Source organism: Cicer arietinum, chromosome 2 (assembly GCF_000331145.2).
Source record: "Cicer arietinum cultivar CDC Frontier isolate Library 1 chromosome 2, Cicar.CDCFrontier_v2.0, whole genome shotgun sequence".
Lineage (NCBI taxonomy): Eukaryota > Viridiplantae > Streptophyta > Magnoliopsida > Fabales > Fabaceae > Cicer > Cicer arietinum.
This window is the reverse complement of record NC_021161.2, coordinates 32135096-32143753: the sequence shown is the minus strand read 5'-3', so window position 1 is coordinate 32143753 and position 8658 is coordinate 32135096.

Genomic DNA, 8658 nt, shown 5'->3' with positions numbered 1-8658 from the left:
TATTATTATTATTGAAAAAAAAAGAAAAAGAAAAAAAAAAGATTTGAATGGGCTATGCCCACTTGAAGGTAATAAAAGGGATTTAGAAATCCCTAAGAATACACACAGAAAAACAACGGAAGAAGAACGGTTGCCAGAGAAGAAAAATAAGGGTTTGGTTCCAGTGGTGGTAACAGGTGTGTAGCAAACTTGTTCTGTTTGATCTACAAATTTAGTATGTTATTCCTACCACTGAGTTTGTTATTTTAATATATAATTTGAGTAGTTTTATCTTCTCTGAGAGTTACTTTGGCATACCCACCTTAGTGGAAGGTTGTTATCAGGTTGTAATAGAGTTGTTATAGTTGATTGATATTCCCTATTGTTATTCGGAAGACTCTTGGTGTACCCATTAATTATTATAGTGGAAGTTTTACTGGACTAGGTCCCGTGGTTTTTATTCTCTCAATTTGAGGGAAGTTTTCCACGTTAAAAATTGCGTTTGTCTCATATTTAATTTTCTGCCAATTATTATTGCTCTTGGAATTGTATTTTCTGTTTGGCCATTTATATACACAGGTGGGGGAAAAAAATATTCCGCATTATTGAGATAATTATTGCTAATTATCTCTGGTTTTTCCAAACACTTTTTTCTCTCCATGTTTTTTAGAATATATTTTTTGTCATTGCGTGAAACCGAAGGATAAATTCACATTAGAGTTTTTCATGATGTAAGCTATTATTATTACTATGGTTTGATATAATTGTCGAGGTACATTATAGTACAATTTCTGCAACGTAGTTGGTGTATATTTTAATTGAGCAGTTTGTACGTACACCTTAAACATTATAATTGTTTTTAAGTTTTAGTTCAACTAACAAATGTCGAAATTGTTAGGTTGAATAACATGTTCCGGATTTAAATATGAAATTTCGCAGTTATATGTGAGTTTTTGGTGATAATTATATCATCTAATCAATAGAAAAATGCAAAACTTGTGTGGAGGCAATGACAGCTCACAAAGAGATCCACCAATCTCAAGCATTCGAATGCTGATTCTTAAGGAACCATTTCAGCATTTATTTAGTTTTCAATGCATTTGATAGTTGCTGAGTTATAGGAATAAAAGTTAATTCATTTTAGATTCAAATATACCTAATAGTTGTACAACCTCCTATATTTATCAGCTAAAAAGTCATTATGTAACAAAGTGATTTATGTAACCTCAGCTGAACTCACATCGATTTGATCTTACATTTAAAACTTTGGACCCAAGTTCAATAGGTCCCCACTATCTACTTGAAGTCCAAAGTTCATTAGGTCCCCACTATCTACTTGTCACAGTGCCACCTACCTTTCCTTGCATTTGATAGTTGCTGTCTTGTTGAGTTCTCTTTACTTTTTGGTGGACGTCTTGCTGAGCTAAAGGAACCAATTAAGCCAATTCATTTTAAAACACCAATCGAAGCATTTCATTCTTTATAAAACTACATATTTATGGTGTATATTTTTTTAATATGCATGCTAGTAATGAATTTAATTTTTTTAAGTTAAAGAAAGGGTGTTGTGGTCATCACTGGTTACAACCATCTCAATTAGTTTGTCACTGCCGACTTTAAGAATCTTCAACAACACTCAATATTGTTAAAAAATAAAGATAAATATACAAAAAAAAAAAAAAAAAACAGTGGGACAACAATCAAACTCAAACGCATCAAGAGAATCTAAAACTAGGAAGTTGAATTCTTTTCCTAAAAGCTACTCGGAAATAAAATGAGAAATAACATTTCACTAGACAAATTTCAGGTTGGAAATACCAAAATTAGCCAACATGTTAACGCAAGAGTTTCTCTCTTTAAAAATATGAGAACACTGAAATCTCATTTGGGAAGTCAGATAAATACATTTTTCTATCTATTTTGACGTCTCCAAGAGTCAAGCTGAGAGTTACGGAAAACAACAACAACTAAATTTGAATCACATTCTAACCAAATGTTATGCCACCCTTTCTAAAAAGCTATCTCAATCGCCAAAATGGTACCCACAAGCTCCGCAAAAAAGGCATTCAGAGTACCTAGAGGCATAACGAAACACGCAAGAGAAGCAATGTTATGGTAATTGAAAAGACAACCACAAGCAAAAGGACCAAGGCGACATTTAGTGGCTCCATTTGTATTATACTTAATTATGTAGCATGGAGAAAGCTGTCAGATGACCTAAAAAATTCTCAGAGCTTTAGGTAAGTGACAAGTGATAGAGAAGTAACACAACAAAGAGAACTCAGAAAAGGAAGAATATATGTGTTGAGAGCTACAATTTCCAGACAAAGATACATTAGAAGCAATCAAAGAAATGACCAGATGAAGAGGAATGTCCTTGTTGTAGAATCTTGACTGATTCCGACAAAATCAAATGCACTAGAAGACATTCACCACAACATATATGACCACATCTTTCACATAAGGGCTCAAATTAGTCATGAAAACCTAGAAAAAAAATATTAGAAGTAGATGTTAGTCAATAGGATTTCCCCAAGCCACAATTAAATACATTGGGAAATGTGCAATCAAAGAAAAGATGTTGAGTAGTTTCAACATCATGGACACAAAGAGAACATATAGAAACTATTGAACAACCTTTTTTCTGAAGATTCTCATTGATGGCATCTTGTCATGAAAAATGCACCCTTCCCATTATAAGAGAAAATTGTTTCTTTCCATGTAAAGAGCTTGATTTTAATACGATCAAAAATAGGGATAAGATGCACATTTTTAGGTTTCCCTTTGAAAATCAGGACACCTACGTAGATTACCAAGATAGAAACTGAGAAGAGCAATATAAGCAGAAGCTCTAGCCATATATATAGAAGTTTTGTGTAACTTAGACTTATCATTGTTGATCACTTGTAAGAATGAAAAAGTCTTCTAAGAAGAGTTAAACTAGACTCGCTAGCAAAAAAAAAAAAAAAAACCATAACATCACCAGGAAACATGGTTGGGCATCCTGAAATCTTTAGGACTAGACATAAGCTGTAACTTTCCTTCGCTGACAAGCTGAGATATACCTCTTCTACAACCCTTTTCAGCATTACAAAACAAAAGTGGAGAAAAAGGAGATCATCCAGTCACAACTTTCCCATTCACATATATAAACAGATTGAAAGATTTAAGAATGGTGATAATCCAGTAAAAAAAAAGTATGAGTAAAGCCTTCTCTGATATCAATCTTTAAAGCCTGATGGACCCCAAAAGCTTTCCTATTCAAAAAGATAACATATTATGAGACAATGCGAATACAATCAGAGATGAGTTTGCCTTTTACAAAATCTTATTGGTTTTTAGAGATGATCTTTTAGCAACACTAAAAAGCCTATCAACCAAGGTTTTGATAATAATTTTAAATTGAAAGATGGCCAAGGAAATATAGTGGTACAAATTATTGTGCTTTGTCTTAGGGATTTTACAAATGAGCACCACAATATTATAATTAAGATTAAGCATCAACCAAACTATTTGAAATAATTAAATGACAAAGGCAAAATCATCTAGGCTAATGATGTCCCAATTAGTTTGATAAAAATGACCCCAAAACCATTAGGATTCGGTGTACTATTACTATTCATATCATACACAACATTTTAACTTCATCCATAGAAGGTAAAACCATCAACATAGAATTATCCTCCTCCGTCACAACAGAACGAATAATAGCGATAACCAAATTATTGGATTGACAATTAATATTAGTAATAAACAAACTCTGGTAGAAAGTAAGAACATGTCTCTCAATATCAGCAACAGTGGTCAAAAGTTTATCTTCATACTTCTAAATAGAATTTTGTTTAATAATTCCTCGATGACGAGCAACTTTATGAAAAAAAAATCAATATTCCTATTAATTCATATATATTATCAACGGAAAGAGTTTTTACACCATTAATGAATGATAACTATTAGATCATTAAGAACGTTTGATTTTAATCATAACTATTTTAAATATCATACAAATAGGTTTGTCATTTGTTGATAGTATAAATGTTAGGACCCCAATAATTGAATTTCAAGGAATTAGAGAAAGATCACCTTTTATTAGGAAAAAAAAATAAGAAATAATATGACATAGTATCTCCTTCAAGGTTTTCCCTTCACAATAGAATTACTACAATTTTCACAATTCAACAATATTCTAAAGATACCTTATTTTAACTCCATAACACCCTACTTATACACAATATTTCTATCTAACTCATTAACTAACTAATTAATTATAACAAGTCTTAACTACTTTAAGAACTCTAATATCTGTTATTCTATAACCTAACAATACACCCCTTCTCAAAACAACATTGAGGACAAGATTTAAATCTACAATTTTATCTTGTTACATTGACTATAGAAAATAAAAGTTTGTTCTACTTGGTTATACTCTTTAGGCCTTGATGAACCAATTTTAGCTTCACCCTTTATTACATTCCCTTGATAGAATTTCTATTCTGATTCTTGATTATCTAATGCCTTCACCAACTAGCTAAGTCGTATAACATATTCTTGTTGGCTACACTCTGCCTTGTGAGTTGTGAACCAAAACATGACAATGACAACCCAATCTTTGTTTGGTCTTGCCTCTGCTTACTTTATCACATCAAATGATGATTCTTGATTTCCAAATATCATTTTCAACTATGTCTTATTGCTCCTAAGAACACCATTTTCTCATCATCTTGCATCTTTTGATTCATCCCTTGATGCTTTGCAATTATTGCGTCTACATTTTCTTCCACACCCAACTTAATAATCACAAGGGTTGTTGTTGCCACCCTTTGTTTGTCATAACCAGGTTTCTACTTATTTAGAATTTGTTTTAGTGTTTTCTTAACCTCAATCAAGATCTCCCTGGAAGGAAGTTGTAACCCATTGTTGTTTTTCAACATTTTGTATCAATTTCTGAAGGTGCAAACACGAGAATGAGAGTTGAATTGTATTTGACTAAGTTGGATTCCTTTTGCAGATTTACTTAAAATTGGTTAGAGTTTGGTGACTTAGAATGAAAGTAGTAACAATCGGGTTAAGTGATCAGAGGCTGAAGTAAAACAAGAATTGTAGAATTAAAGTGACACAAGAATTTATCCTAGTTCACCACCAACTTGGTAGCTACGTCAAGTCCCCTCACTCAGAAAGATTTAATCCACTAATTCAAAATTTGAATTACACAACACCTGACTCTATCAACCAGTCTTTTCAAAATAAGTTGACACCTACAAACTTTTTGAGGAACACAAACACCTTGGCTCTACACGTCAAGTCTTCTCAACTCAACCTGACACCTACAAACTTTTTGAGGAATACAAACACCTTAATTCTACAAGCCAAGTCTTCTCAAAACAACCTTACACCTACTAACTTTTTGAGGAACACAAACACCTTGACTCTACAGGCCAAGTCTTCTCAACACAATATCAAAATATACAAATTGCTTGAGGAACACAAAAGCCACTATTGGGCTGGGTTACAAGAGTTTGGAAAAAAATTATTTGCTTATAACAAGCTGATTGTAACAATGACTCTCACACTAGAAAACACTTCGAAAATATTTCTTTTGAGTAAGTATTTCTCTAGACCATAATCTTATGAATTCTAATGACTAAGAAAATCTTGTGCAAGTGAGTTCTCTTATTTTCTTCTTCAGCCTTGAGCATCTATTTATAGAATAGGTTAGGGTTTCTCCTTTGTCCTTGCAAAATATGAATCATATCTTTGCAAATAATAAATGTATCTTATTGTGAGTGTTTCTTTTTGTAAACAATTCTTGATCACATCTTCTTGTAAATAATTCGTATTTTCTTGTAGATAAATCTTGATCAACTCTTCTTGTAAATAATTCATATCTTCTTGTAGATAAATCTTGACCAAATTTTCTTGTAAATAATTCATATCTTCTTGTGATAAATCTTGATCAAATCTTCTTGTAAATAAATCTTGATTAAATCTTCTTGTCAATAATTCGTATATTCTTGTGATTAATCTTGATCAAATTGTCTTGTAAATAATTCATAGCTTCTTGTTGATAAAATCTTGATCATATCTTCTTCAAATCTTGATCATATCTTCTTTTCAACTTAGTTAGAGATTTTCTTCAATTATAAATCTGAATTAAATCTTATTTTAGATTGTCATAAAAAATAATGAATCTTCTTTCATACTCTTGCTTGATTTGAGCTGGAATGGATTCAGATTGTTCTTGGATCTTCACATGTTTTTGATTTGGCTAAGTCTTCTTTTCATACTTAATTCTTTAAATTTAAGTTGTTGACTTTCCATCACATGCATTGACTTTCTTGTTGGAGTGAGATGTTGTGTTTCTTGAGAGGTAGAATGGTATGACTTAAAATTAGTGGCATTGGGTTAATCAGCTTGTTGAAACTTCAGAGTCAGTGCAACATTAGAGGCTTGATATGAAATCTTTAGAGGCATTCTGAGTTTGTGCACATCAAAGACATGCAAAGGCTTCAGATGCATGCTTCAAATTCAGTCTTCAGACTTAGTTTCAGAGCCATTCTTCAGACCCAATTATCAAACTCAGTCTTCAGACTCAAATATCTGACCTTGACTTCATACCCATACATTAGAGGCAATCTTCGTAACATTTAGAGGCTCGTTACTTTTAGTGGCATATGTTTAGAGGCATACACATATACTTTATGTTCGTTTGATCTCATCCTCTGGTGACTTTCCTCTAATAGCTTCCTCTGAATTTCTTCTTCCAATTTTTTGCATACTTAATGAAGCCACTAATCCAAATTTATTGTTCTCACAAAATAATTTTGTTAATGTAATGCCCCATATTTTGATCCAAGACATTACTTAAAAATATTTGTTTCTTTCAAAAATGACATAATTTTTTTCCCCCTTAGAAGTAGTTCATCATGTAATCATTAAAAATTTCACTAGAAAATTGCTTGATCTCATTTAATAAAATAACACAACACAATTTACTAGATATTATTGTTATTATTTTTGCGAAGATAATTTGCTAATTGTCAAAAAATGTTCACTTACGTCCTAAAATAGAATAAATTATCCTTAGGTGAAAAAAAAACAAGGTTAACTGATTCAAGTTTTTGCTAGCGGAAGGACCTCACCTTCGCATTTCTATTCAAAATTGAAGATGAAAAGTAAATAAACTTTAAAATATGTACCACATCGATTTTATCACTACAAACATTATTTTTAAGTTAAAGTACCCGTTTTTCCCACGCGCGCACCAAACAAACGTCATTCATGCAACTCTTCGAGATCGTTAGTACCTAAATGTTGGTGTAAGGGGTCAGTCCATTCCACGGTAAAAATTAAATCAAATAATAAGTAAACAACCATAAAATATAAATATAAAATCTTTTCTAATAAAAGATTTAGAGAAATTGATTTTTTTTTTATTAATTCAGAAAGGTGTAGAAAAAGTTATAAAATGTATCTAAATAAATCAAGCAGCAACTCACGTTAAAGCAAATATATATGCATGCTCCTAAACATATATGATCAGGATATAGCCAGTCACTAAGGCATCCACATAGAAGTCACCCATAACAATGGGGAAAATTAAACCAACCACAAATGAGTCCACAAAGATGCGTATAATATGTCACGATAATGATAATAATGCTCGAAATGTATAAATCACTAGCCACATAGGCAACGACAAAGAAAAAAAGGTTATAACACAAATAACCAGTCACTTAGGCAACCACAAAGAGAAAACTATTCAAACCACAAATCACCAACCACTTAGGCAACCACAAAGACAACATATTCCAGATTAAATTTTTTAATCACATAAGACATCAAATTTATATTGTCAGGGATGTTCATAGTTAGAACTTGTAACCCCCCGTTTTTCCAAGCGAGGGTGTATTTTTTTTTTTTCAAAAGAGATTAAAATACAACAAAGAAAAACAAATAAGGAAATGCCTTTGGATAAATAATTGAGTCATTATAATTTACAAGCAGCGGAAAAGTTTCTCCAAATATAAATCCAAAGCATTTACACAACAACAAATGGTACATGGAACCCATTCAAATAAGATGTCAAACTGACAATATTAGTATAAGTACAATTTTCCAAATCAAAATACTGCAACCCAAAAAGAAGGACGTCTAGTCCCTATACATCAACCTAATCTGATCATCCTACAAAAAATTATACACCCTGAGTGATCTCCACGCGCCCCGTGAGATCCTCCTACATAGCTCCAGTCAAGCATTCCCTTCCGTAGGGTACGAACCGGCAAGATCGTCCTGGCTCTCATCTGAGGGCAAAGCCCAGATTTCCACAATAGTTGTAAAGGGTCACCAACCGAAATTAACAGATAACACATAACATTTAAGTTTTAAATGCACAAAATAACCTTTCAACTAAGCATGCACCTTAAAAGGATTTCTCATATGCTAAAAGTTCATGTAATGCTTCCCAATTAAAAATGAAATCAAAATAAAGTTCTCAAACCATCAAGTAATACATAACCGACCAAAGCATTGATAAATCAATTGAGCAATCGATTATCTAACTCAAAATAAGAATTTCTACTGAGCCCAATCGATTGCCAAATCGATTTGGTCAGTTTTGCTGAGTTCCTGTGTTGCCAAATCGATTGCCAAATCGATTTTGTCAGTTTTGCTGAGTTC